The sequence below is a fragment of the Pteropus alecto genome, unplaced genomic scaffold (assembly GCF_000325575.1).
Source record: "Pteropus alecto unplaced genomic scaffold, ASM32557v1 scaffold16, whole genome shotgun sequence".
NCBI lineage: Eukaryota > Metazoa > Chordata > Mammalia > Chiroptera > Pteropodidae > Pteropus > Pteropus alecto.
The window spans coordinates 2,939,983-2,946,913 of NW_006438867.1; the positions used below are offsets into that span (position 1 = coordinate 2,939,983).

The window sequence follows — 6,931 nt, forward strand, 5'->3', positions numbered from 1 at the left end:
ACATTTCCCGAATGGCCACTGGCGTTCCTCTTGGAAGATGGCCCTGAGAAGGTCGTGAGGGAGTGGAATGATTACATAGGAAAGAAACGTAGATAGACCGACTTGGGTCAAGATTCTGTTTCCAGAAGTAGTTAGAGTTCTATTATCTGTACACAGCATACCAGGAAAGGCCTGAGTTCCCATCTAGCTGAGACACTGGCCCGTTGCTCCTGGGTCACCCTATTGCATTGATAATGTGAGGTTTTCTAGTCAAACAAGGTTGAGCTTCCACATCTATCCATAAATATATGAGATTACATAGAGAAGAGTGTTTTGAAGTAGACCAGAAATCGGATCTTATTGTACACATGAAAAAATATATTAAAATCTGCTTCCAAAGCATATTAATTGATTCTGGTAAAAGCCATTTTAAACTGATTTCCGACTTTCTTATTCCAAAGTTGCATGGAGAGATAGCACCTGTGATGGTAAGTAGATCGAGAATATTTTTTTAAAACATAGAATACAATTTACTTCTTTTATTGGTTATTGACATTCCTTTTATTTTGAAAAAGTATTCGTAAAAAATTAGAGTCCACAGGAACATGGAAATAGAGATCAGAGGAGAGGAGGAATGTAGCGTGCTGAGTAAACAGTTACACTAGAAAGCGAGGCTAAGAATAGTGCTCTGCGTTATCCTGAGCTCAGACCTCTACGGAAATGTGGTTATCACAGGACACCTGTTAGCAATAGAATAAAATTTTCGGGTTTGTCAGGAGCTACAGGTATTTCCCTAGCACTGATGTTAACAGTTTGCTTCCTCAGAATCTCTAGGTACCTCGGGAGCCCTCGCCGTCTCAGACTTATGGTATTTAGTAAAGATTCCAGAATCCTTCTATATAAAAGAAAGGTTCGGGAAAAGCTTTAAGCCTGGACCCTACAGGGGACAGCATCTGAGGTCCAGAGCCAAGTGCCTGTCTGGCTCTGTGGCAGCCCCCACACCTGCCCACAGAGGGGGTGCCCTGCATTGGGTCTGCTCTTTCCTCCCTGGAAGCAGGTCCCCAAACTCAGACCCTCCTCTCTGCGTAAAAAGGAAGTTTTCCCAAAAGCAAATGCGTCTGCAGAGCGGCACCTCATGTAGGACACCCTTTATAATGGCCATGCGGGCCAGCTCCTGTGTCCCAACCACGAATCTGGGAACAGAACAACGTTGGCTTCATCTGCACAGCCACGAGGCCCTTCAGTGTTTTCCCACCACGTGTCAGCGATCAGTCGGCAAAAGTAAATTTACTGTAAAATTCTAAATAGGAAAACCATGTGTAACTTCACCATTTTTCCCACATCATATTTTTAAAGTTGTTCAGACCCAGCCAAAGCATCCTTTCTACGTGGGCACTGTGGTAGCACCCAAGAGCCACCCTAAAGTGTTTGCTGAAGTTTTCTTGCCCTCTGGTCTCTGACCCCCTTCTTTGTCCTCTCCTGGTTTCTGGGGCGCTTTGTCTCCATCCCTGATGGTGTGTCCTCAGCAGGGCGGGTGCTTCTAGCATCAGGGACCCAGGTTACCCCTGCCTACTCCCTCCCGTGTCGGAAGGGAGTGAGGAGGACGGAGGGGCCAGTGCCCACCTCCGGGAGTCTTCTCAGAGTGGACAGGGCCCCAGCATCCGCCCAGCGCCTCCTGCGTGCCTGCAGTCCACACGGCCTTGTCTCTTGGCGCATCTTTACGCACCTGTGTCTGTCTTGAGGCTGCCCATTTCTTACAGTCAGAGGACGGATCTTTCCATGGTTCTGTGCCTACCCATGCTTGCCTTCAGGAGATGCTCAGAAATTATCAAGGTAATGCCTAACATTATCTGTCACCAGCTCTGTTAATTGCAACATGGGTTAAGAGATCACAAGTCCCTTACTTTCCTTGTGGCAACACCTATGCTGGAAGATCAATGCCCTATTTTGTTGCAAACTTTACATCCCACTTAGACATGCAAATAGTCTCTATCACTTAGAGTCTCTTAAAAGCTGTCCAGGAAACAGTTTATTTTCAGCTGAAGTGGGAGGCATTGAGGTCATCTTATGCAGACTTCCCTGGGGACTGATTCTCACTCTCTGTGTGCTTTGTCCCAACACCTGAGTTCAGGTGAGGTGTTCTGGAACCCAGGGGACGCAGGTTGTGCAGATATGGACTCCATAGGGCTAGTGCAGGTAGGTTCGTTGAAGGAACTAATTAAATAATAATAATAACTGGCAAACAGGGATGTCGGATGGGGAAACAGTGACCCTGGCTGCTGAGTTGAGTGGGGAGGAAAGAAAACAGGAGAGAGGCTCAAACTGTAGCCGATGAAGAGTGAGCACTGTATATCTCATGTGGATGTTAGTAGCGATTCTTATTAAAAGTGTTGAACCTCGTGCTGAGGGCTACAAGATTTGGGTTGTGAGAATCTTTTTCTTTAAATATTCCTTCCCCAAAGTAATATATTTTATTTCTGGGAAATTCATTAAAAATAAACAAAATGCAAACAAAATATTCTGTGTTGGGTTCCTATTTGTCTATTCAGACTTGCCAGAACAGCAAGAAAATAGGAATCCAAAGGAAGACTGACAGGACAGCTTTAGGAGTCAGCGCTGTAGCAACCTTGACATGCCCTTGGGCCATCTCACCTTGCCCTCTGAGACCCTCCATACCAGCTAGCAAGCTGGCAGTGCTTGAAGGCAGATGGTAGCTTTCTTGGTTGACCCACAATTGTAGTTTCACTTGATGACATTCAGATACCGGTAGTTGTTTCCTCAGTCACAAAGAAGAGCGTGCAGTAATTTAGGGGCTTGATTTGTCGTAGGCAATGATAGGGTAAATTATGGCAAACGTGAGCCAGTCATGGGAACTTTATGGTTGAAGCATTGAAGATTATTCTGGATGGATTTTTGGGGACTTCTGACCTTTGTTTACCATTGGTAATTTTTACCTTTACTAAAGCAATGTACAGAATATGTGCAGTATGCTTCCCTTCATAGTGAGAAAAATACTATGGATCATGTAAATTATGGAAAAAGGTTTAGAAAACACACGACAAGTTGATGAGATGTTACCTCAGAAAGAAAGTGGGGTTGGAGTCTATCAAGGGTTCGTTTACTTTGAGTCTATCAAGGGTTCGTTTACTTTGTATCATTTAATTTCTTCACAATAAATGTATTTAAAGTATAAAGATAAAATATAAAAGTATCCAAATACAACTTTTAGAGCACATAGGTTTTGTTTCAAACTTCTCCTATAGGAAAAAAAATAAATATTTTTATTATAATTTTAAGAAAAAAATTATTTTAAAATATTGATAAAATATTACATTGAGAGGCTTCACGCATTTTTATCACGTCTTAGTTGGATACTTAGAGTGGATTCTTAAAACATCAGTTATTAATAATTTATTTTTGGCAATAAGGTGAAAATAAGATATTTGTTTTCCTTGACAGATGATATCTATTTGTAGGGTAGTTTTGTTTCAAAATTTCATCTTGATTTATATACTCACATGATTTTTTTGAAAAAACGGAGTGATAATTTTTGATGGGAAAGCGATATATATATATATCTCGTAGGAGTAGTTTTTAAAAAAACTAAGCTAGATGCCAAGTAACCGAAAGTAATGAATATCCTTTTGTATTGGCTTGTTGCTCTCACATCAGTTTTTACACATTGTTTGGTGTTCGTTTTTCTTCATGTGGCACACTGATCTCCTGTAGGTGGTCTTTCTAATAGGGATGTAGTGGGAACGTAGATAATGGCAGGATGATTGTAGCTTTCACGAGTGTAATTAACATCTTGTAAAAGTACAGTTCTGTAAGACAAATCTTGAAATAGAATAACTATTTCCAGTTCTCGGCTTTTATCCCCCGCCTTTTACGTTCCTTCCACTTCCGTGCTGTCAGCTTAGTGCTTCGAAGACGACTTCGAAATCTTCATGTTTGTTTCTTGCCTCTATTTTTTAGCCAGTTCCTTCTGCAGGCTACACATAAACATTTTTGAAAGATTTCTGCAAGATTTGACCCCTGCGTGTCCAGTGACGTATGTCAATCATTTGAAAAATCAAACATGCGGCTATTGTTCCTTGTGGTCCAGTTTCTAAACCAAGAATCATTAACTGTCTGGGAAAAAAGGAAATGGAAGAAGACGAAGCTACTGTCTGGCAACGCTTGCATCTAGTCTTTTTCCTCAGTCTTCATTCTGCCTGGGAAAAGCCACTCAGGGATGTTTACTGACATTTCTGTGTAATTTTTGAGTGCCTCGGGGATTATTTGACTTTTTCTTTGTCATGGTCTAATCCTAAGTGTCTCTTTGCCCTCGTCTATTTTTAATGCCAAGAGACAATTAAATCTAGTTTTTTTTTTCCTGTTGATAAAACACAGTTGTTTGAGAAAGGGAAGTCTCAATTTGAGCCATCTCTATACTTTTCTAGCACATTCTAATTAGTTACAAAAATAGCAACTGAGAAACTTAGAGGAACTCCAGGAGGAAATGAACCCGTTGACTTGGAACCTGCAAATATCCCTCACTAGTCCTGTGCTTAGTGGAATGCCCAGAGCATCTTAAAGAAGCAAGTTTCCCATCCCTACCTTATAAGATCAAGCATAGACATAAGAGGCCTAGCTGCTAAGTACCACAGTGAACGGCACACAGTGGGTCCTTAATAAAATATTTGTTGTGTTAAAACAAACAAACAAACAAACAAACAAAAAACAGAAAACTCGAGGGAAAATACTGTTTCTGGGTGGATTCCATAGATCGTTTATTTGTTATATGGTGATACTGTAGATTGGCTGGGAAGTGAATCATACAATCATATATTTCTTAGAATCCAGTCCATGTTGAGTCACATTTGTAAGGTTTATAGTACCTACGTTCTGATGATTGCCTGGGCATAAATTGACAGCATGGGTAACAGACATTTTGTTGTAGCCATTTAAATTTTCGTTATTATTCTCTGGATGGTGACTGCCACTCCATTTTTTCCATAGTCAACCTGCTGGACTGGGGACTGGGGTTGAGCTGATGAGGGATCCAACAGAGTATTTCATCATAAAATGGAAGAGAAGCTGCAGAGACTTGAACCCATGGGTCAGTTAAAACCAACTAGGCAATTTCAGTGTATTTTAGAGAACTTCTTAGCCCTTTGAGGTCACCGACCATTTAGGACTAGAGACCACCATCCTGATTTGTTAAGATAACCTAGCATTTTCCTCCTTAAATAAGATGCTTTCTTATGGCCTAATGAAGGATGGATTGTTTACTCTTTGACTGCCCTTCTGTAAAGACCTTTAAATATCAGTTTGGAATGTGTAGGTACATTGTTTAATACTGAGCAGGTGGTTGCGGAATTCGACTGAGATTTCAGAGTCTTATGCTCAAAAGAATTTTAAAGAAGCAACTTCTGTTGTCAGAGCCCATCCCCTGGAACCATAACTTCGACCCATCAAGAGCTGGGATTCTGAGGCAACTATTGCCTTTTTCTGACTTCCATCTGCTTGGAAGCCATCTGCGTGTATTCCCTTCTACCCACCGGGGAGCAAGGCGGCACTGGGAGGGATGCAGAAGAGAAAATGCTGGATGGCGGCTGGGCTCATCTGGCTCAGGTTTTGGTCTAAACCTGGACCTGAGTCTTTATTTTATATGCAAATATTTTTGCACCTTTGGTGCTTTCTGTCAACTCCATTTCGGCGAGGTTTGGAAACTGTGTTCCTTAGTGTGGTCTCTCATGTTCTAGGAGAAAACGTGTTTGTTGACACCATTGGCCCTTCTTGATGCAGTGATTCTGAGGAATATGGCTCATCTGTGCACACTTTTTTTTTTGAGAATTTAATTGACATGCCCAAGTAATTGCTAACATAGCAATGCTGGAGATAAGATTATCTAGCGGGGGCAGACTGCAAGCCTCTCCACCCTCATTAGCTCGTGCTTACCCATTGCCTGCTGTTGGTGGGATGCTACCAGCTGTCTTCAAATCATTTTGGTCTGAGAGCATTGTCGTTCCCTACTCCAGGTGACTAGAGCAAATGGAATGTTAAAGGAAAACCAAGTTTTCTCCTTAGAATGCCTATATAAATCAGTCTTTCTTAATTTCTCCTTAGAATGCCTATATAAATCAGTCTTTCTTGCTTAATTTTTTGCAATCTTTCTACTTAGGTTGAATACGTGTTATTTTTCCTGAAAGAACTGAGAGATCATATTCAAGCAATGGCTTGATCCAACCCTTTGGAAATTGTGAGACATGTGTGTGGGGGTGGGGGAGTGGGGGGGGCGGTGTTGGGGATGCGTGGATGAGATAGAGATGGTAGTTCCCAGTGCTTTCTTCCCAGACAAGATTAGAATTCCCAAACAATGAAACTTTCCAAGAATGCCATTTCTTTGAAGTGAGTATCTGCTTTTTAAGGCCACACTTTCTGAATATGACTTTTAAATTGAAACTATTAAAATCTGCATTTCAAAGCCACCTCGTTAGTTCTCTATTCTTTGGAACTGTGGGTGGTCTTTGTAAGCAGTTTTCAGCATTTTTAATTTTTTAAAAAAAGTATGTGACTTCGAATTTTTTTTCCGCTTCATTAGATCTTTTTATAATCTGGCCTCGAAGTTATTTAATAGTGCACTAAATAATGAGATTGCATCTTCAAAATTCACATTATTTTTGTAAGCCTTTATGATATTAAACTGCATAAATGAGGTGTTAGAAAAAGGAATAATTTGAGCAAAAATATACTTGAGACAAATTGAGTTCTTAGCTTCATTATGTTAATAATTATTTAATTCTGATTTTTTTCTCTTAAAAGTTGCTTTCATTTTAACTATTTGAACAATGTTACACCAAATTTTTATATACATCGAAATGCTTATTTAGTGACATGAGTGATGCGGAACTTCTACCAAACACTTACGTATGTAATTATTTAAAGCAGAGTTGCTCAACCTTGTGTC

The 6,931-nt window shown here is 40.6% G+C and overlaps 1 protein-coding gene across 3 annotated transcripts in view; it reads left to right on the top strand.

Moving 5' to 3' along the window:
* DCLK1 (doublecortin like kinase 1) overlaps nucleotides 1-6,931 on the top strand; it is a 323,350-nt gene that overhangs the window by 36,694 nt on the left and 279,725 nt on the right. The window lies entirely within an intron of this gene.